Source organism: Rhodamnia argentea, chromosome 5, assembly GCF_020921035.1.
Source record: "Rhodamnia argentea isolate NSW1041297 chromosome 5, ASM2092103v1, whole genome shotgun sequence".
Taxonomy (NCBI): Eukaryota; Viridiplantae; Streptophyta; class Magnoliopsida; order Myrtales; family Myrtaceae; genus Rhodamnia; species Rhodamnia argentea.
The window spans coordinates 717,376-738,339 of record NC_063154.1 but is presented as its reverse complement, the minus strand read 5'-3'; the positions used below and the strand labels follow the sequence as shown (position 1 = coordinate 738,339).

The window sequence follows — 20,964 nt, the reverse complement described above, 5'->3', positions numbered from 1 at the left end:
AAGAAATTGATGCGGAGAGAGACAAACACAAAGACAGAGTCGAGCTTATTTGTTCTTTAGGGCTTAAACGTTACGGTGTTTAATTTAATTGGAATGTGTTCCATTCTGCTTTTGTTTTCGTTAAGGATCAGCCTAATCCACAAAAAAAAAAAAAAATGTCGAGAATCTGTGGAGCTCACATCGAGTCTCACCATAAAAAGAAAATATTTCAATATAGTTGTTCGGTAGTATATCATATGTAAAAATGTGTTCAGGACTTCTTATTTTTATTTTTGCGGGCATATTGCAGTCACCTTATTTATTTATTGGAATTCCTCTTAACTAGGCTTCTTCCACAAACGAAGTACACAAATTAACAGATGCAAATAAATCTAGAATTCTTTATTTGGCTATCACAAAATGAAAATAATTACCACCTACGTAAAAGTTACAAGTGGAATATGCTATAAAGTGAAGCACAAGTTGATAGAGTAGTGTTAACACACACACAAAAAAAAAAGGACAAACAAAAAATACAACTTTTGGTTATAATTGACGAGTGATAGACTTTGTGAAAGTTTCGTTGTTTCAAATGAAAAAGGGAAAATCACCCCAGAAATCCTAAACCTATTGTATAATGGCCAATTCAGTTACAAACTTTTGAATTTGTCTAATTTAGTCATAAACATTTTAACGACTTTCCAAAGTAGTCCTTCTGGTTCAATTATGGCCGAAAATCCTTAGGGGACGACCCTTGTAATTTCTAATAAATTTTCTAAATTGTCTTTCCTTTGTCTTCTTTTCTTTTCTTTTCATTTTTCCTATTTCCCTCATCGGTCACAAGTCACTGGCTACAGGTGAGGGCTGCAATGCCTTCACCGGCCCTTGCTTGTGGTTGACGAACTCCATCAGCCATCATTGAGGCCTTGATGACCGATGGAAGGAAATAGGAAAAAATAAAAGGAGATAAATTTATTTTTTTTAATATATTGCAAAAATCATCCAAGTAATGCCATTGCCAATCTTGCCATGTAGGATGCCCGACGTCCACTTCAACGATTGCTAGCCAAAATTAGCCTGAATAATATATCTAAAAATCGTACGAAATGTTTAGGACTGAATTGACTGCCGTATAATAGGTTTAAGATTTTTCAGACAATTATTCAAATAAAATCTATTCGACTTTTTTTCTTTTGTGACCTTATCTAATATTTGTTAGTCAACCATGTTCATCTGCATAAGTTGCTTCATAAGGAATAGATATATGAGAATTGGGAATACTTTTTGAAGAAAGGAGGAAAGACTAGTAGATCCCTTGGAAATACGATCGCTTACTTACTTTTGTAGGACAGAATTAGACAATAGGCATAGGTTATAGAACCACGATCCAAAATGAGCCACGTCATCCATATATAGTCATATGCCAATTCGTATGGCACGTATATCTTGCATTAACATCCACTATTAAAGAGCGAAGTTCCGGAATCCCGGGGTCGACAAGAGCCATTCTCATGCGATCGACCGCCATGGATTAAAGGATGAACACGAGACTAGGCTGTATTCTCAAGAGGGACTGAAAGGGAAAGACCGGATCCGGAGATTGCCCGGAGAGGCGCAGGTAGAGTTCGGCCACTACGGCGGTTATGTCACGGTTGATGAAATGGCGGGTCGAGCATTTTTCTACTACTTGGCCGAAGCGCCGCGTGATAAGGATTCTCTTCCTCTTCTTCTTTGGCTTGACGGAGGTACCATGTGTTCTTGACTCTCACATCTGCTCGATCTCCAATGTCATTGCCAGGTTCAGGGTACAAAATGCCAAGTTCGCTTCACTTTCAGTAATGTATATATCGCCCATTATTTAATCTGTCCTAGGAAATCTCCCTCCCCGCAAGGTCAGCATATCTCATAATGGCCAACGAAACGGAAGATCTTAACACTATTTATTCTCTTTAAAATCTAACTTGGAAGGATGCCTTTTTTCACAGTCAACATATTTTTACAGGGATATGAGTTATGACTTATCATGATATGCGGTTTAATAATGCTATCTTCTTGGGCTGGTTGCACAAAGAGTAAGCTCGAGTTATAAAATTATGTATCGTCTACTATCTTGAAGCTTTCTACGAGTGCACTTGGAAACAGATATTGATCAGGAGTTTCATGCTCTAATCTCAGGTCCGGTTGCTCATCCTTTTCCTACGGCGCAATGCAAGAACTTGGGCCATTTCGAGTCCATAGCGACGGCAAAACTCTTTATCGAAATAAATTCGCGTGGAATATTGGTATAGAATGACGATCATATGTTGTCTGATTCATGTAATTGCGAACTATTTAACTGACTATCACTATCATTGTTATGTGGCAGCCGCGAATGTGTTGTTCCTAGAATCTCCGACTAGTGTCGGTTTCTCGTACTCGAACACTACATCCGATTATAGCACCAATGGAGATCGGAAAACAGCAGAAGACAACTATGTGTTTGTTCTTAATTGGCTTGAGAGATTTCCCGAACACAAGAATAGGAATCTTTACCTATCCGGCGAGAGCTATGCGGGTCATTATGTACCTCAGTTTGCTCACAACATCCTCTACCACAACAAGGACGCAAACCGGACCCTTATTAAGCTCCAAGGGATTACTGTAAGATCTCTCTCCCCCTATTAGAAAATTATCCTACTTTATACAATTATATCACACAATGCTTTGTCAATCGGACTTCGTGAATTGTCAATTCAAATGTGAATTTTTCTCAGTTTTTCTATAAAACACCAAATCAATTTATGCGAAAAGTACTTTGCTTGAAAAGTTTGACATTGTTGTACATAACAATACGTGAAGGATTGTGCAATTGACAGGAGAAAGGAAATGCAAATGTTCTTCATCCATTAGCTCAAAGAAATGCAAATGATCATCATTCACTAGTTTTCGACGCATGCATGGGCAAAATTGTCCAAAAAGTCCTTAACATATGCACTCTTGTCATTTCAGTCAAAAGCCTTTTTTTATTTTACTAATTGAGTCCTAAACATTTTCACGTTTTGTCAATTGAGTCTATTCGACCAACTTTGGCTGAAAATCGCCGACGTGAACGCTAGTCGCCCTACGTGATACGATCAACGCAGACAAGAACGATTTTAATATTATTATAATAATTTTTACTTTTACTTTTTTATTTTATTTTCCTTTTTTAATAACATCTCACTGATTTTTTGAATTTTTTGTTATTTTTTTCGCCTAGACCAAGCGAGGGCTACGACACCCTCGCCGGCTCTAAGTGTTGGGACAACAAACTAAAGAAAAAAAATGAAAAAATGAAAAAATATTAAAATACTATTAAAAAATTCCACATCGGTGTCGATAGACCAAAATTAATCAAGCGACTGAATTGGCACAAAATTTTTTTAGAGCCGATTGGCAAAAAAGATGTTTAGGATTGAATTGATACAATTATAATAAATTTAGGATGTTTTTGGTAATTCTCTCGGTGTACATACTCCAAAGAATATAAATGTTGAAACAAAGAAAACCAGGGTCGATAGGGTGCGTGTGGACTTTTAATTGACCGGTTATGCAGATCGGGAACACTGTGATCGACGACGAGGCAGATCTGAGAGGGATGTACGAATGCTTAGCGACGCACGCGTTGATATCGGACCAAACGTGGAACGAGATTCAGAAGTACTGCGACTTCTCCGCGAACCCACCTCTCATCAGTCGAGCCAATGCACTTCCGCCGCCGCTGATGCGGACGACGACGTCTCGTCCCTCGACCCGGACAACATCTACGCTCCCTTGGGCTCGTCCTCCAACCAGACCTCGCTCCCCAAGAAGGCTTCCGTGAGTTGCGGTTCAAAGTCTCATTGTCGTGATAGGCTGCTGTATATGAACAAACTATTTATTATGTGGTTCGTGCCTTCTCTTTGTTTTGCAGATAATGAAGTTTGACCCGTACAGCGAGGACTACGTTCGGGCGTACATGAACAGAGCAGAAGTGCAGGAGGCGCTTCATGCGAACGTGACCAAACTCAAGTTTGACTGGGAACCATGCAGCGACGTGGGGGAGACAGCCCTCGCACCATCCGCCCTGCCCTCCGTGAACTCTCCCATGGACCTCGTGTCTGGGTTTTCAGGTGAAAATATAATTCGCCCGTCTTGTCTTGATCCCACATTAAGTGCGCAAATTTTCTTTTAGAAAGTTAGTGATAGGGATACCGAATGAACTACAGCGAAGTCGATCGAAGTCGAGTATAGCATGCGGAAGTCAATGAACAGTGAAGCTAATGCATCAATGTTTGTGTTGACACTTAAAATAATCCAAGAAAGACTCGTGACGAGCACGTGAGGAAGCGATGATCAGCTACGGGAAGGAACACCGAAGCAAGGCACGTACCAATCAGAAAGGTGCCACGTGTCGGGGTAAACTCTGGCGCCACTTCCTTCTAGAGCAAGAAAAAGCGCGCGGAAGGAGGCCACGATCGAGGCGGTTGGCGGTAATCCCCACGAGGTAAAAAAGACGCGAAGAATGGGAAACCGTCATCCACGTGGCTTATGGAAAAGAGCAAAGCGTGGGGCCAAAGGAAGAAACCGCTCAGCGGTTACCAAAGAGCTTGCCTATAAATACCTTGCAATAGCAAGATACAACACACACAAAACAAATCCAAAACACTTGCATTTTCAAACTAGCTCTTAGCCTTTAGCCTTTAGCTTAGCCTAGCTATAGTTTTCAGATTCCCGTCGTCGATTCAATTCCGGCGAGTATCATATCCAGAGTTAGGTGTCGTCGATTAGATTCCGGCGTCTACTCATTAGGTTCAATACCGTTGATTAAATTCCGGTGTTGCACCCTTCACCCATCCCGTCCAAGACCGTCGATTCAATTCCGGTATTGTGTCCTACAATCCCCCGTCCAAGATCGTCGATTCAATTCCGGTATTGTGTCCTACAATCCCCCGTCCAGTGCTGTTGATTAAATTCCAGCATTGTGTACTATATCATCTCCCGATCCCGTCGATTCAATTCCAGGGTCGCGTCGAAGTTTGCCACACATTGTTACTATTGTGCATATTGGGCCATCGAAGTTGTCGAAAGCCTGTTTGTAACGCGTCCTTTTGTGTAAATCTACTGCATTTGACACTCTCTCGTCCAAAATCGACCCGAACTCCTTTTCGGAAAACGAACGGAATAAGTTCGATAAAAGATTCTCGTGTAAGTAACCCTCTTTGGGCCATAGTCGATTTGGGCCTAGAACCCATAACCAAAAAAAGCCCCGTCGAAGGATTTCGACGCGCAACAATCTTTTTCGGCACGCCCGGTGGGACCCTTGGTGTCGGTTCGAGAGAAGTGTTATGCCACGCACACGAGGACGTAACAACATAGACGGTGGTGGAGACGAACCCCGGGAAGAAATACAACGAATGGAGTCATCCACGGCCCATCAAGAGGATGTCGAGGTCTCTCGACGTAACGTTGAGGAGCCAAGTAGAAGTCCAGAAATGACGCCTGTCATGTTAACATCGATAAGGCGTACCATCGAATAAGTCCATAATGAGTTTGCTGATCACATGGTTCAGCGGATGACCGAGGTTGTCGGGCCGTTAATCATCAACACGTATCACGAATGTGCTGCGGGACAACATGGGACTACAACTAACCCACCTCATGCTCAAGAAGGGAATGGTTTCGTACCAGAAGCAAGCAGCGGTTTACCGGTAACGACACCGCCAAATATAGGCCTTGCGGGACGGAACACTCGGCCTTTAGCACCTGCGCGGATTCTGCAACGAGGGGAAGCATTACCGGCCAACGAACCTAGATCCCCGATAAACGCAGACACGGGTATATTCCCTAGACATCCTATTCGACAAGATATACCTGCGGATACCGTTATGTTTCCGAGACACCCTGTTCGACAATACGAGAATATTGCTCGTCGGGAGGCTGCTGCCCAAGATAACCCCGTCCCTGTCAATGAACAACCGGTACCCATGATCATCGAAAATCAGGAGGCAGTACCCTTTAGGGGGCAATGGCAGGCTAGGGGGCAGGATCAATTTCCCCAAGCCCGGGGACAAGGACAGTATGGACACCGGGCCATACGACCTGGATATCAGCAGATGAATCAGGCTTTACAACCACCGGGTCCCGAGCCAATGTTTCAACCTGTTGTGCAACCCATGTATCATCCGCCACAACCTAGATATCAAATGCCATATCAACCGCAATACCATCAGCCGGTGTTTGACCAGGTACCCGTATACATTGACCTAATGGTAGGATACTGGGCTAATGTTTACCGAAAACCGTACCCAGATTGGATAGATACGATCTCGTATCCAAAGGGTTTAAAATACCCGAGTTCACACTTTTTACTGGCGAGGATGATCAGTCCACATATGAACATATCAATCGTTTTCTAGCACTATGTGGAGATGCTACACATGCTGATCACTGGAAATTAAGGCTCTTTCCATTGTCCTTGTCGAAAACAGCCTTTACATGGTATACCGCACTACCACCCAATTCGGTGTTGACATGGGATGAGAGCAGATGGAGCGTTTGTTTCATGGCCAATTTCAAATAACGGTGTCGAACTTGTCGGTAGCGGATTTGTCAACAATGAAGCAAATGACAAACGAGACTGTCGACCGGTTTATTGCAAGGTTTAAACAAGCTAGGAACAAATGTTTAGTTCCTTTACCAGAAAAGACGTTCATTGAATTTGCTTTCAACGGATTGAAATTCGAAATACGAGATCGGATGGTGGGGCATCCATGTGCAGATCTGTTCGAATTGTCTACGATGGCAACGAAGCACGAGAGTCCGCTTAAGGAAAAAGACAAAAGGCATACCCGAAGAGGAGATGTAAGTTTTGTCGAGCCACCCGATTTCGACGAAGAATCAACGGAGCTCGTCGAAGTGGCCGTCGCCCAATTAACCATCGACAAGCCATATACTTGCCAAGCACCGAAGCCAGCAAGGATGAAAGAAAAATCAACTATAATGGCTAAAGCTAAAGAGGCAGTGTACTATTCATTCGATGCGAATCGGGCGGAAGAAATTTTCGACATATTGCTGGCCGACGGACAAATCAAGTTAACAGAAGGACAGAAGATACCGTCCAAAGAAGAATTAGCAGGGAAGAAGTATCGCGAATGGCACCACTCATGGAGCCATAACATATCGGATTGTTTAGTCCTTAAAAAGAACATTCAAGAAGCGATTCGACAAGGAAAGATCAACTTCGCTGAAGATAAAGGGAAACTCTCGATGGATGTGGACATTGATCCTTTTCCAAGAATGACTGGAATGGTGTCTTTAAAGCAATCGAGTAAAGGGCATACGTCAACAAATTTATGCGCTCATTGCGGGCGAAAATTGGGAAACATGAGTACACCCGAGGAAGGGTACCAAATGGGCGGTCGAATTAGTCAGAAGGACAAGACGTCTTTTCACATTGAAAGTGCCGGACCTCGAAGAAATCCCAACTATCGGAGAATGTATAAGTCATTTAAGCGGAGATACGACGAAGGGGACCCTACAATTGGTACTTTAGGTGAGCCAAGCGGCAAGTTTGATTATTACGTGAGCTATGGTCCACCGACCCCACATCCTCAAGGAAGAGTCCACTATGGATGGGGAAAGGAGTTCGACAGAAATTTTCGACAAGGCCTCCATGAGCCACATCGTCGACGCACTCTTAAGATACCAAGCAACCTTGTAGAGGGATCGTGGTATGAGGTAACGGAGGACCAAGAAAAGGAGAAAATCTTGACCCGAACTCAAAAGAGAAGGGTGCAGAGAAAGAACAGGTTCCGCATACTACGGCAACAGGAGATTCCAGCCGGTTGTGGCTCAATGGCAACAGCTCCTAACCACACCAAACTGCGGAGGCCAAGAAATCTGGTTTGGCGGCGACGACCGGAAGAGACACACCCACTCCAAGAAAAAGACGACAAGGGTACAAAGACACGTAAAACATCTGCGTCTAAATCCCGATTTAAAACCCCTGCTAGCAGGTCGGTTTCCCCCCTAAGCTCTTGTATGGTATGAGTTAAATTACCACACGAGTTTCGACTTGAGTCGACCTCGGCTGACGGTGGCGACAAGGAAACGACGCAAGAAAAGGAAGGGGCTCGGTTTTGCTTCAACGATGAAGAAACCATGGAATTCAGAAAACCCATGGAAGATCTCTCAAATCATTTGAGGTCGCTCAATATAAATGCCAAGATCAACGGGCGGCCAGTAATGAAAGTACTGGTGGATGGGGGTTCAACGTTAAATCTCATTCCGTACCGCTTCTTCAAGAAAATAGGAAGGAATGATGACGAAATAATCCCATCGAATATACGGTTGTCTGATTTCACCGGCGAGATTACCGAAGTAAAGGGAGTATATGTCGCCGACCCGACCGTCGGATCTAAAACATCGATGACGTCCTTCTGCGTCGTCGACGCCGACGGATCTTATAACTTGTTGTTGGGGCGGGATTGGATACATGGAAATCAATGTGTCCCATCAACACTTCACCAGATCTTGGCATTCTGGAATGTGGACAAAGTGGAATATGTAAAAGCAAATCCCCGGACTTGTGTTACCTGGACCCGTATATCCGGCCGGGACAAAGTGATGCCAGATGATTGCCTTCGCATATCTAAGCCGCCTGAAGTGGACTCAAGAGATATTGCATTCTGCCGTTTCGACAAGGGAGCACCGAATGGATCCCAAGAAAGGAATCGGTGGAATCAATCGACCGATTTTCTGATGGAAAGTCGGTCATTTGCGCAAAACCTCGCCGAGAGGTATGCGGCCTACGGGGCCGAGCAAAGTGATCGAGCCGCACAGCTTGCAGATGGCATTTTAGATTTTGAAGACTCCCCAATTAAGGAGGACGACAAGGTAATTCAAGCTCAAGACCCACTGGAAGAGGTCAATCTCGGAGATGAGGCCCGTCCTCAACCTACTTATGTGAGCCAACTACTCGATCGGCGATACAAGGTTCAAATGGTAAACCTATTGAGAAAATATAAGGATTGTTTTGCCTGAAATTACCATGAGATGCCTAGTCTTTCGAGGAGCATAGTTGAGCATCGATTGCTAATTAAAAGGGGATTTCGACCACACCAATAGGTCGCTAGAAGGTTCGCTCCCGAAGTGATCCTTAAAGTTAAGGAGGAAATCAAGCGTCTCCTTTCGGCCGGATTCATAAGATTAGCAAGGTATGTCGAATGGTTGTCAAATATTGTGCATGTCAAGAAGAAGAACGGCAAACTCCGAGTGTGTGTTGATTTCCACGACCTTAATGCGGCCACCCCGAAAGACGAGTACCGGATGCCCATCTCCGATATGTTGATCGATTCGGCATCCAATAATGAAATGATGTCCCTCATGGACGGACATTCCGGGTACAACCAGATATTTATAGCAGCGGAGGATGTTCATAAGACGGCGTTCAGATGCCCCGGGGCCATTGGAACGTTTGAATGGGTCGTCATGCCTTTCGGATTGAAGAATGCCGGTGCTACGTATCAAAGGGCAATGAATTATATTTCCACGATATGATTGGGGAATTCATGGAGGTCTACATCGATGACGTCATCGTCAAGACAGATCAGGTAAGTCATCCGGATCACCTAGAGCAAGCTTTTGAGAGAATGCGCAAATTTAAGTTAAAGATGAATCCTTTGAAATGTGCTTTCGGGATAAAAGCTGGCAATTTCCTTGGTTTTTTGGTTCATCAAAGAGGTATAGAGGTAGACATGAATAAAGCTAAGGCTATTTCGGAGTTGCCATCTCCTGATAATAAAAAACAGCTGCAAATGTTAATCAGGAAATTAAATTTCTTGCGGCGTTTTATAGCTAACCTCTCGGGAAAAATCGAAGTTTTCTCTCCATTGCTCAAATTGAAGAATGAGCGAGAGTTTGTGTGGGAAGAGAAGCATCAAGTGGCTTTCGACAGGTTAAAAGAATATCTTATCACGCCACCGATCCTGACGCCACCAAAGGCGGGACGGCCATTGAAGTTGTACTTATCGACTCCCGATACAACGATCGGGAGTATGCTGGCTCAAGAAAGCGACGAAGGGAAAGAGCAGGCCGTGTACTACCTAAGTAGGATGCTCAACGATGCCGAGACAAGATACACGTCCATCGAAAAATTATGTTTATCACCGTACTACGCCCGTACAAAATTACGACATTATATGCTGCCGACTACGGTACATGTAATTTGTAAAACAGACGTAATTAAGTACATGTTGTGCAGGCCAATCATTAGGGGCCGGATTGCAAAATGGGCGTTCACTCTAATAGAAATCGATCTGGTTTATGTGCCGCTCAAAGCAAGAAAAGGGCAAGCAATATCCGATTTCATTACCGAATACCCTTCAGGTTTAAAAGTCGAGGATGATGAAAATTATCTTGGTATTGCACCTTGGATATTATATTTCGATGGGTTAGTGGCATCCGGTTCAGAGGGCGCAGGAATCATGGTTATATCACCTTTTCGACAAAAAACAAAACTCATATTCGAGCTTGGCTTTGAATGTTCAAATAACCAAGCCGAATATGAAGCCCCGATCGTGGGGCGGAATGTTTTAATTGACATGGGGATCGGGTCAATTAAAGTGAAGGGCGATTCTCAGCTGGTGATCAAACGACCAAGCGGTGAGTATCAATGTTTGAATGAAAACATTATTAGACATCATCACCTGGCGAAAGAACCGTTGTCGAAGTTCGTCGAATACGAGCTAATCCATGTCAAGAGGAGTGAAAATTCAGAAGCTAACGAATTGGCTCAAATGGCGTTGGGATATCGTATATCGAAGGAACTAGCAGACCACATCATTACTTAGGTAAGGACCTTACCATCGATAGATGCTCGGGTAATGATGATTGAGCAATCCGAAACTTTAGGAGAAACCAGCGGCCAACAAGATTGGAGGACCCCTTTGATAAACTACTTGAAAAACCCGGGTTCTGGCGGTAGGGACTTCAAAAGAAAAGCCCTAAAATATCTGTTGATCGACAACGAGTTGTATCGAAAGACAATCGACGGACTGCTTCTCAAATGCTTGGGGTAGGAGGAAGCGATGCTGGTCATGACGGAAGTCCATGAAGGGATCCGTGGTGCGCATCAGCCTGGATTAAAAACAAAGTGGTTGTTAAGGCGACATGGATATTTTTGGCCAACAATCACCCAAGACCGCATCGACTACGCGAAAGGGTGCCAATCATGCCAAAGGCATGGACCAATCCAACAAGTACATGCCGCACCGATGAACCCAATTATCAAGCCGTGGCCTTTTCGGGGTTGGGCAATGGACATAATAGGGAAGATTTATCCTCCCTCGTCAAAGAAGCACAGTTTCATTTTAGTGGCCACGGATTACTTCACAAAATGGGTCGAAGCGGCGTCGTACAAAAGCGTGACACAAAAAACAGTTAGGGAGTTCATCGAAGAGCGAATTATTCATCGATTTGGGATTCCAGAGACCATCACTCGCGACCAAGGGACAGTCTTCACAGGCCAAGAAATACTGGATTTTACTAAGTCGAGGGGTATCAAGATGATTCATTCGACGCCCTACTACGCTCGAGCTAATGGCCAAGCAGAAGCTTCCAACAAAATAATCATCGGATTGATTAAAAAGCATTTGGAGGACAACCCAAGGGAATGGGACTCATTGTTGTCGACGGTGTTATGGGCTTATCGAACTTCCAAAAGATCAAGCACCGGAGTCACTCCTTACATGCTAACATATGGGCAAGAGGCCGTGCTACCCCTGGAAATTACGGTGCAATCATTAAGGGTAAAGCTCCAAGATGGTATGGCTAAAGAGCAGTACGATGAAATGATGTACGCCAACATTGATGAATTGGGAGAGAACCGAGCTACAGCACTAGAAAAATTAATGGCTCAGAAGCGAAGGGTTGCCAAGGCTTACAACAAACACGTAAAAGCTAAGCATTTTGATGTGGGGGACTTGGTGTGGAAAACTATTTTGCCTATGAACCTCGATAGCGAGAAGTTTGGCAAATGATCGTCGAAGTGGGAAGGACCATACTTAATAATAGACGCCCTCCTAGGGAATGCATATCGAGTAATGGAAATCGATGGAAGAGAACTACGGCGCTTGATCAACGGAAAGTATTTGAAAAAGTTCTACCCGTCGATGTGGGAAATGCAGGAAGAGTCAGAGGACAAGGAGTGAGAAAATTCAATTCATTCATAAAACTTTAATACATCCCTCACTTTCTCTTTCCTTCTCTTTCTCTCTTTTTCTCTCTCCTTCTCTCTTCCTCTCTTTCTCTCTCTCTTTTGCTCGCCCCAGCAAAACTTCACTGGAAGTGCTCCCCGAAACGAACAACGAAGCCCCGTAGCCGGCATTCCAACTTGGCGTTCTCCTCCTTCGCACGGTGGTGAGCTTCAGCCAATTCCTCCAGTGCCGCCTCCAGCTTGTCCTTATCGCCCTCCAGCCGCCGAAGGTGCTCCTTCCGGCCCCCGAGAAGACCATTGGTGGAGTCCAACATGGCCTTGAGACCCTCCAAAGGGGCTCCGATAGAGGCCAAGGAACGGGTCTCGCAGGCTTCAGCCAGTTCGTGTTCCCGCTGCTCGGATTCCTTCAGAGGCCTTCGCAGGTGTCGCTGGCCGAGAGTCAGGCGGTCGGAAACAATGTTCCGAAGTTGAAGGACGCTAGCGTGAGAGGCATGGAGGGCTTCTTGGACATTGCAGATTTCCTTATGCACCACCTCGCCGTTCTCAATCTCTTCGATCTTACACCAAACTTCATGTTCGGTGAGATCATGCTGAGACATGATCGCCAGATTCCGGCGAAACTTCTCCAGCCCATAGTCGAAGAGTGTAATGAACTCTTCGTAGTCCGACTGGAACGGGTGGTCGGAGGGAAGATTTTGGGGCGCAGAGCGGTTGAGCAGGACATGCAGCTTCTCAAGGGCCCGTGGTTTCACCACCAGCATGGTATAGGTGTAACTCGGAAGGGAGATAATCTCCCTCCGTATAGCCGAGAACTCACGGCTGAAGTGTGTAGGGGGAGATGAAGCCGTAGAAAAAGATGCACGCTCCATTAAGACTTTGAGAAGTTTTCTCTAAGAATGAAAGGCAGAGGGGTTTGGATGAGGACGCACTCTAGGCAAGTGATCCTATTTATAAATAAAGGCCAAGGAACGGTTCGTCCCACGATGCCGAGTATCCGCCCACGACCTTCCGACGATCGAGGTAGTAAAAGTTAGTGGACGGTTATCGAGGCGAGAAGGTATATCGCGATTGGTGAAACACATAAGTAACCATAATGACGCGAGTGGCGGGTTTCCCGCCGACTATTAACCACGTCGAACCGTCATGACGATTTGAATTCGGAAGGAGAATCGGAAACGACGTCTTTCATTAAATGCCGCATGGAAAAAGGATGATCTTGAGAAGATCATGTCATGATGAACTTAGAATTGACACTAAGACCGGCGGTTTAATGATAGAATAAGACGATAAGGACAGGTGGCATTAATGTGGGACTAGCAACAGCGGACTACAATACGTACTGTTCAAGACTCAAGACGAAACTATGAAGTTGCATTTCACTGTTGCAATTGGCGTCAACAATCGCCTCCTTTCGATGATTGGCCCGCATCATATCAAGGTGCGGTGATTCGCAAATTGCCTCTTGCTGTTTAATTGCCTTCAATTGTGCAGATAGTACTTGCGGGGTGGTACAACCGTCACTTTCCAGGGTATCAAGAACACTGCGTTGATAAGCCAGCTCATTGTCGGCAAGGAGAGAATCCGCTTCCAACTTATCGATGATCACTAGTTCACGCTGTCTTGTCCCGAAGGACCTTAAAGTCGAGCCAAATGTGAGGAAGAGTTCATTAATAGCAAATCCAAGGGCACGACATTGGATCGAATAGGGCAAGTGAGCCAAAAAAGCAAGGAGAGCTTTGATCTCGTCCTCAACATATGTTTTGTTACATATGACGGTATATCCTCCTCCTAGTAAGTCATGCAGGCGTAACCACTTGCCGCGAAGGTATGGATAGTCGCAGCAAAGACTATTCGACGGGCCAGCTGAGGCGCTCGCCATGTTTATATGAACAACCCACGATTTGTTAGGTAGGTCATCCGTGCGGCTGTCAGAAGCTGATGAATCATCCGGGAAGAAAGCCAGATCAATAATTACATCAAGCGAGAATGCAGAGAAGTACCCACTTTCATTTTGTTTATATCAACAAAGGGTTTACCTTCATCGACCGGTTGCTCAAGTATAATGCTCGGTATAACGAAAGAAGCAGGTCTTCTTAAAGGATGCAGCAAGCCCAATGAGTGTCGACGGACTTTCGAGAGAACGTCCATTGCACCGGTTGAGAACAAAGAGGAGCGGTAGGAGAGCCACCACTTGTCGAAAAATGAGGAGCTACAAGGATGGCCAGAGAAGCCGACAAATACAAAGCGCCCGAGAACAGCATGTACAACTTCGATATAGCCCATCATGTCGGTTACCTCTTCCTTGCAACCTTAAAAGGGGAAATTCATAGAATACACCACCGGCATTGGAATCCCCCGAGTAAGCCCAAATTGGCGAGCACAATAATGTGGGTTATAAATCTCGAATCCCGATGAGAATTCGCCGCCACCAGACAAATTCATGGCTAAGTCACTTGGGACTAACACGCTTATCCAGAAAAGACGAGAATCGGGATCTGCACTGGAGGAGCTATAAACATCATTATCGACGGGCAGCCTGGAAAAATCAAAGCTGGTAAGAGACAACAGCTCAATAAGAAAGTCGTCGAAAGGGGTAAGGTTGTCGGGAGCACAAATAAGGGTCCGATTGAACGCCATGGGTACATCATTCCTTTTAATTTTCGATGACCCAGTTGTCGGAGTGAGTGCTTGATCGAAAAACATATGAGGAAAGTACACCCGGAGCCAATGGTGCAGAATCCATAAAGGACCCGAAAAGGGGGCGGGATGATTGTCCATCGGCGAAGATTGAGCATCCGACAATCCCCGATATAATGCAGCCAGGAACATCCGGCCTAGGCCAATATCAACACCACATGTCGGTTCATAGGCCATATCAAGGAATTCCGAGGAAATTCGACATGTGGGGAGACAAAAGACATATTTGCAAAGCCAACATAAAAGGAAGGCTGTATGTTCCTCGAGAAGAATGGGTCCCGAAGGTTTAGCATGGCGATCCATGAATTCGCTATATGGCAGGTCAAGGCAGCAGGACATATCAAGGAAAAATTGGTCGTCCGGAGGTCGAGAGTCACCGTCGATAAATGGAGAAAGACCGGTCAGAAACCAAATATCAAGAAGGGTAGGGGTCACTGGACCAATAGGCAAAAAGAAACAGTTCGATGACGGTGACCAAAAGCAACAAAACTACCGACGAGGCCATACTCCGAGGGATCAATAGATGTACCGCAGAAGGACAACATGACATCTATCCTGGCCCGTGCCCGTGTGGTAGCTGTTTCTCCTTCTAGTCGTTTGTACCAGTTGTAAAACCGATGGTCGAAGGTTGGATATGAAGAAAATATATAATTACTCGACAGCCAAGCAGAGGTACAAATGATAGGCTGCTCAAAGGGTAAGGCTTTTTCGAAACAATGGGGAAAGCAATTAATCAAGAAAGAAGGAGGTGGCAAACTTGTAAGATGCGGACCCAAAATTATGTGACCATTGCTGGGTTGGTGATCCATGAATGATAAGGAAAGTTCCCTTTTGGCCTCATTGTGAGAGAAAGCGTCGAAGCGCGACAAGCGAGGAGCTGCACGAGTACTCATGTGAACTTTATAGCAAAGTTCGTTTGAATTGGCATTTGGAGGCAATCATTATTTATAAGGGATTTTGAAGTAACCGACTCGGGATTGTGATGGCAGTTACTCGGACGTGGGCAATTACATGGATCGTGGCGGAATGCAATACGGAAAATAAGGAGAAAGAGGGGGAATTTCATTGACGAAAATCAGGATACAAAACCGTCTTGATCCCCTCAAGCGGCTCACAGAGTAAACGTTCAAACTTCTTATTTTTATCTATATACACATTCCTAGTATGACGTTGGTCTACTTCTGCCTGCACAACCCGAGCGCAATCGGCTCGTTTCCTCTCTTCTAAGGAAGCCGCGAACGTTTTAAGTTGATCTTCTATAGAGGATCGACGGGAAAGTACTGTCGATCGCCGACTTCGAGTCTCCTCTAGTTCTCTCTCTATCGCCAGCCTCTGTTGCTCCGGGGTAGCCTCCTTCTTATCCAAAGCAGCAAGCTCGTCGACGCCAGATTGAAGGGACTGTTCTCCTTGAGTTACGAGTTGCCCGCTTCTTGGGTCTCGGAGCTAGGAGAAAAGAGCTGATCGGGAAAATTCGATAGAGCAAGCACCTTGTCCCGACAACGTCGAAAATGCATAAAGGGAGTAGGAAAGTGCTCCAAGAATGTTTTCAGCCGGCGGACTAGGCCTTCGGGAAGTTTCACACCGACTTCCTCTTTGACCGACCACTCCATCACGCATTGGATGTTTTGAATATTCGACGGATTGTCGACAAAGGAGGCTACCCCTGAATGAACAAGGTCCAGGGAGCAAGATAGCATGATTCCCGGTTTGCTGAAAATCTCCGAGTCGGGCGAGCAGCTTGATTCAGGCATACTCGGGTGATCCGAAGAGCGAGAAGATCCAGCAAGATGAGTTCGAACGTCTTCGATGGGCGACAGAAGAAGAGAAGCAGCAGGAAGATCCCAAATAACGTCCGCAGATGAAGGGTCTTTAAGTGCTGAGGGATCTTCAGCTATTAAAGGAGCATCGACTATCGGGGCCGGGACAATGGCAAGGGTCGGCGAAGAAGGTTCCCCTTGAGGTTCTGTAGGCGAAGGAGCCGCAGATCCAGGCGAACCTCCAGCAATGGTAATATTGCTAGACCCCCCAGCATTTGGATCAAGATCCACCAAAGGATCTTCAAGATGAGCGGTTGGAGACGCTTCGACGTGCCGATGAACTATCGAAGATTCCACCGGAGATTTGCTCTTCTTCGCTACCATCTTTCGCCGTTTAAGAGAAGTGAGCGTCTCCTCATCGGCTTCGTCGTCAGAATCATCACCTAACAGCGAAAGTAAAGCAAAAATCACTCCGGGCCAGTAATACTGAGAAAATTAGGAAGAAAGAGACTCACCGAAAACGGTCGTCGGATGTTTGCGACCACCAATCGAGAGAGTTTTGGTTGCACCCTTTTTCCTAGTTTTCTTCAAAGCGGGACCAAAGGGCTGTATCCGGCTACTTTGAAGGATGGATGAGATGGCATCTTCGAAAGGGCTTTCGAAGGCGAAGGACGTCCACCAGGTCGTAAACTCAGAAGTCACGCCGGGACTTGAACGAAGTGCTGATGGGATGTCCCCCGAAAACCGCCGATACATCATGGTGGTAATTTCGGCACAAGAGGTGAACGGCCCATCAATCTTGATGTTATAGATCTTCTTGTCCATCGATGGGAAATCCATGAGATAAGGGATGGGCATAGGCACCGCTTGTCGAAGGCCGAACTGCCCGGCGCAATATTGGGGGGAATATGGTTCAAAGCCAGGATAGAACATTCCCTTAAGACATAGCCAGATTGGAAGGTCCCGAGGGAATAGGACAAAGGTCCAAAAGTCACGGTGGTTGAACCGTTTTAAGGTTCGAGAGTTGAAACAAAAATTGAATTCGCTTGAGCGATAAGGAAAGAAATCTATTCGATCAGCCTCATAAGACAGAAGTTGTCGAAGAAAGAACCGAAAAGGTCGAACATCACCAGGGACCTTCAAGGGGACAGCTTGGAGTAGTCGTATGCCAAGCTTCAAAGGAACCATGTTAGGATTGAAGGGAGGGACGCTCTCAAACATGAAAGGGAAGTAGAATGCGACCTAGGCTTGGAGAATCCAGAGCGGACTTGACAAGACACCATCCTCTTCGGAATTCGACATTAGTCGAGCAGCGTAAGAAATACTCCCGTACAGAGATGCCAGAGCAAGAGGGCTAAGGGCAACAAGATTCCCTTTTGCCGAAAGTAAGGCAAGGTCGTAATAGTCCTTGGACACTTTGAGCGTTGGGCTAAAGAATAGATATTTCGACAGCCAAAAAAGAAGGAAAGCTGTTCGTTCTTCGAAGGAAACATCCCCATACATTTTACTATGGGCATCGATGAACTTCCCATAAGCAAGAGTATCGTCAGAAATGGGGCAATCCTTGATTTTTCCCAGATTCTTGATTGAGGCCCCATAAGGGGAGAGACTAGCTATGGCGAAGGTATCTAAAAGGGTTACAGACATGGGACCCCACGGGAAGAAAAAGCAACCGATGGAGGAGGACCGGAAGCTTGTAACGGACCCCAGAAGACTTTTATTCAAATCGTGGGACAACATGCTGACCTCAATGGCTGTCCCGATTTGCGCCGTTTCCCAGAGACCAAGCGTTGGAATATCCTCTTGAAGCCTTTGGAACCAGGTATAAGCCCTGTCATCAAATGACGGAAAACTCCTAAATCGCTGAGCCGGCATGGACCAAATGTCCTTTAGTGGAGAGGCTTGAATGGGAAGTCGCTCATCGGCCCGCATTGGGAAGCAAGACTGAAGAGATGATGGAATATGGTGGTGATCATGGAGACTGGGCCCGAGAATGAGACCGGCGTGCTCTCGATGAGCGTTCAACAACTTGAGAAAACAGTGATCAGCATCATCACTATTGATGATCCCATCGAAGCGAGCGATGAACTGGTGAGGAAGGAACTCGGGGGTTTCGGTCACCATGAAAGCTTGGAATGCTCAGAAAAAAGGGGGTTTAGGGTTTAAGGAAAACCGTTGATAAGGAAAGACGACAATTGGGAGCTTTTTCAAGATCCTTAAAAGCGAGACGAAGAAAAGGCCAGCGCACGGTACGAAGTCGAAAGGTTGCGTTTTGGGAAAAGAGATCAAAGGGAAAGCGTAATCATTATTTGTACAAATGGAGATCACCAAATCAGAGGAAGATATTTTAAAAGAGGTAAATCTCCGATTTACATCTTTTAAGGGGGCATATGTTGACACTTAAAATAATCCAAGAAAGACTTGTGACGAGCAAGTGAGGAAGCGATGATCAGCTACGGGAAGGAACACCAAAGCAAGGCACGTACCAATCAGAAAGGTGCCACGTGTCGGGGTAAACTACGGCGCCACTTCCTTCTAGAGCAAGAAAAAGCGCGCGGAAGGATGCCACGATCGAGGCGGTTGGCGGTAATCCCCACGAGGTAAAAAAAGCACGAAGAATGGGAAACCGTCATCCACGTGGCTTATGGAAAAGAGCAAAGCGTGGGGCCAAAGGAAGAAACCGCTCGGCGATTACCAAAGAGCTTGCCTATAAATACCTCGCAATAGCAAGATACAACACACACACAACAAATCCAAAACACTTGCATTTTCAAACTAGCTCTTAGCCTTTAGCCTTTAGCTTAGCCTAGCTATAGTTTTCAGATCCCCGTCGTCGATTCAATTCCGGCGAGTATCATATCCAGAGTTAGGTGTCGTCGATTAGATTCCGGCGTCTACTCATTAGGTTCAATACCATTGATTAAATTCCGATGTTGCACCCTTCACCCATCCCGTCCAAGACCGTCGATTCAATTCCGGTATTGTGTCCTACAATCCCCCGTCCAAGACCGTCGATTCAATTCCGGTATTGTGTCCTACAATCCCCCGTCCAGTTTTGTTGATTAAATTCCAGCATTGTGTCCTATATCATCTCCCGATCCTGTCGATTCAATTCCAGGGTCGCGTCGAAGTTTGTCACACATTGTTACTATTGTGCATATTGGGCCATCGAAGTTGTCGAAAGCCCGTTTGTAACGCGCCCTTTTGTGTAAATCTACTGCATTTGACACTCTCTGTCCAAAACCGACCCAGAACTCCTTTTCGGAAAACGAACGGAATAAGTTCGATAAAAGATTTTCGCGTAAGTAACCCTCTTTGGGCCATAGTCGATTTGGGCCTAGAACCCATAACCAGCAAAAGTCCCGTCGAAGGATTTCGACGCGCAATGGTTTGTACGCGATGCGTGTCTTTTCGATTGATGCGCCGATCGAATGATACGGAAATTGCAGTGGGGTTGCGGATGGGGTCGTGCCGGTGACTTCGACCAAGAAATCTCTTCATAAGATGGGCCTCCCGACAAAACGTCCATGGCTTCCTCGGTGCGTTGGGCGGCGAGGTGGGTGCCTAACTTTTTCTCCCGAACAACAGAAAAATCGATATAGATCCTCTCATTTGTCAGAGATATCTAGATACACTTCATTGGAAGACCGGGATTTTAATGTCATTTACGTATGGGATGGCGTAGGTTGGGGGCACGTGCAAGTGTACGAGGGAGATCTAACGTTCGCGACGGTGCGAAGGGCGGGGCGTCGGGTGCCGAGTTACCAGCCCCGCAGAGCCCTCTCTCTCATCTCTCACTTCCTCTCTAGCTCTTCACTCCCATCTCAATAGCAATGGCATAGCCCCAAGTCATGAAAGATGACCAATTGCTTATACTTGTTCCATTGCCCTTTTCGTCAATTACTATTTAGGGATTTGATTCTTTGAAGGAATAAATCGATTTGGATACTCGCAAATTCGATTTCCCCCTTCCCGTCTTTCGGAGATTGCCGGACCGGTATTGTGTTAAACCACTTTTCCGGCCGCAGCCGAGGGTTTAAAAGTGCACATTAGAACTCGCATATCTACATACGACTTAATTAACTTGAAAAACCGAGGTTCTTTGCGGTAAACTTATTGGAGCAACTGCATGCTTGTCCCGATCCCAACCCACTAGAAGATCAAGAGGGATATCAATTGCAGCTTTAGACAAAAAAAAAAAAAAGAGAGAGAGAGAGAGAGAGAGAGAGAGAGAGAGAGAGAGAGAGAGAGATGAACATATTTAGAAACAAGGACAAGCAAAACGAGGAAAGCCAGGAAGTGGAACTTTGCATGCGC

General features: G+C 45.6%; 1 pseudogene; it reads left to right on the top strand.

The window, feature by feature from the left end:
• The first annotated feature begins 848 nt into the window (after positions 1-848).
• Positions 849-20,564, top strand: LOC115733339 (annotated as a pseudogene).
• Positions 20,565-20,964: the final 400 nt, after the last annotated feature.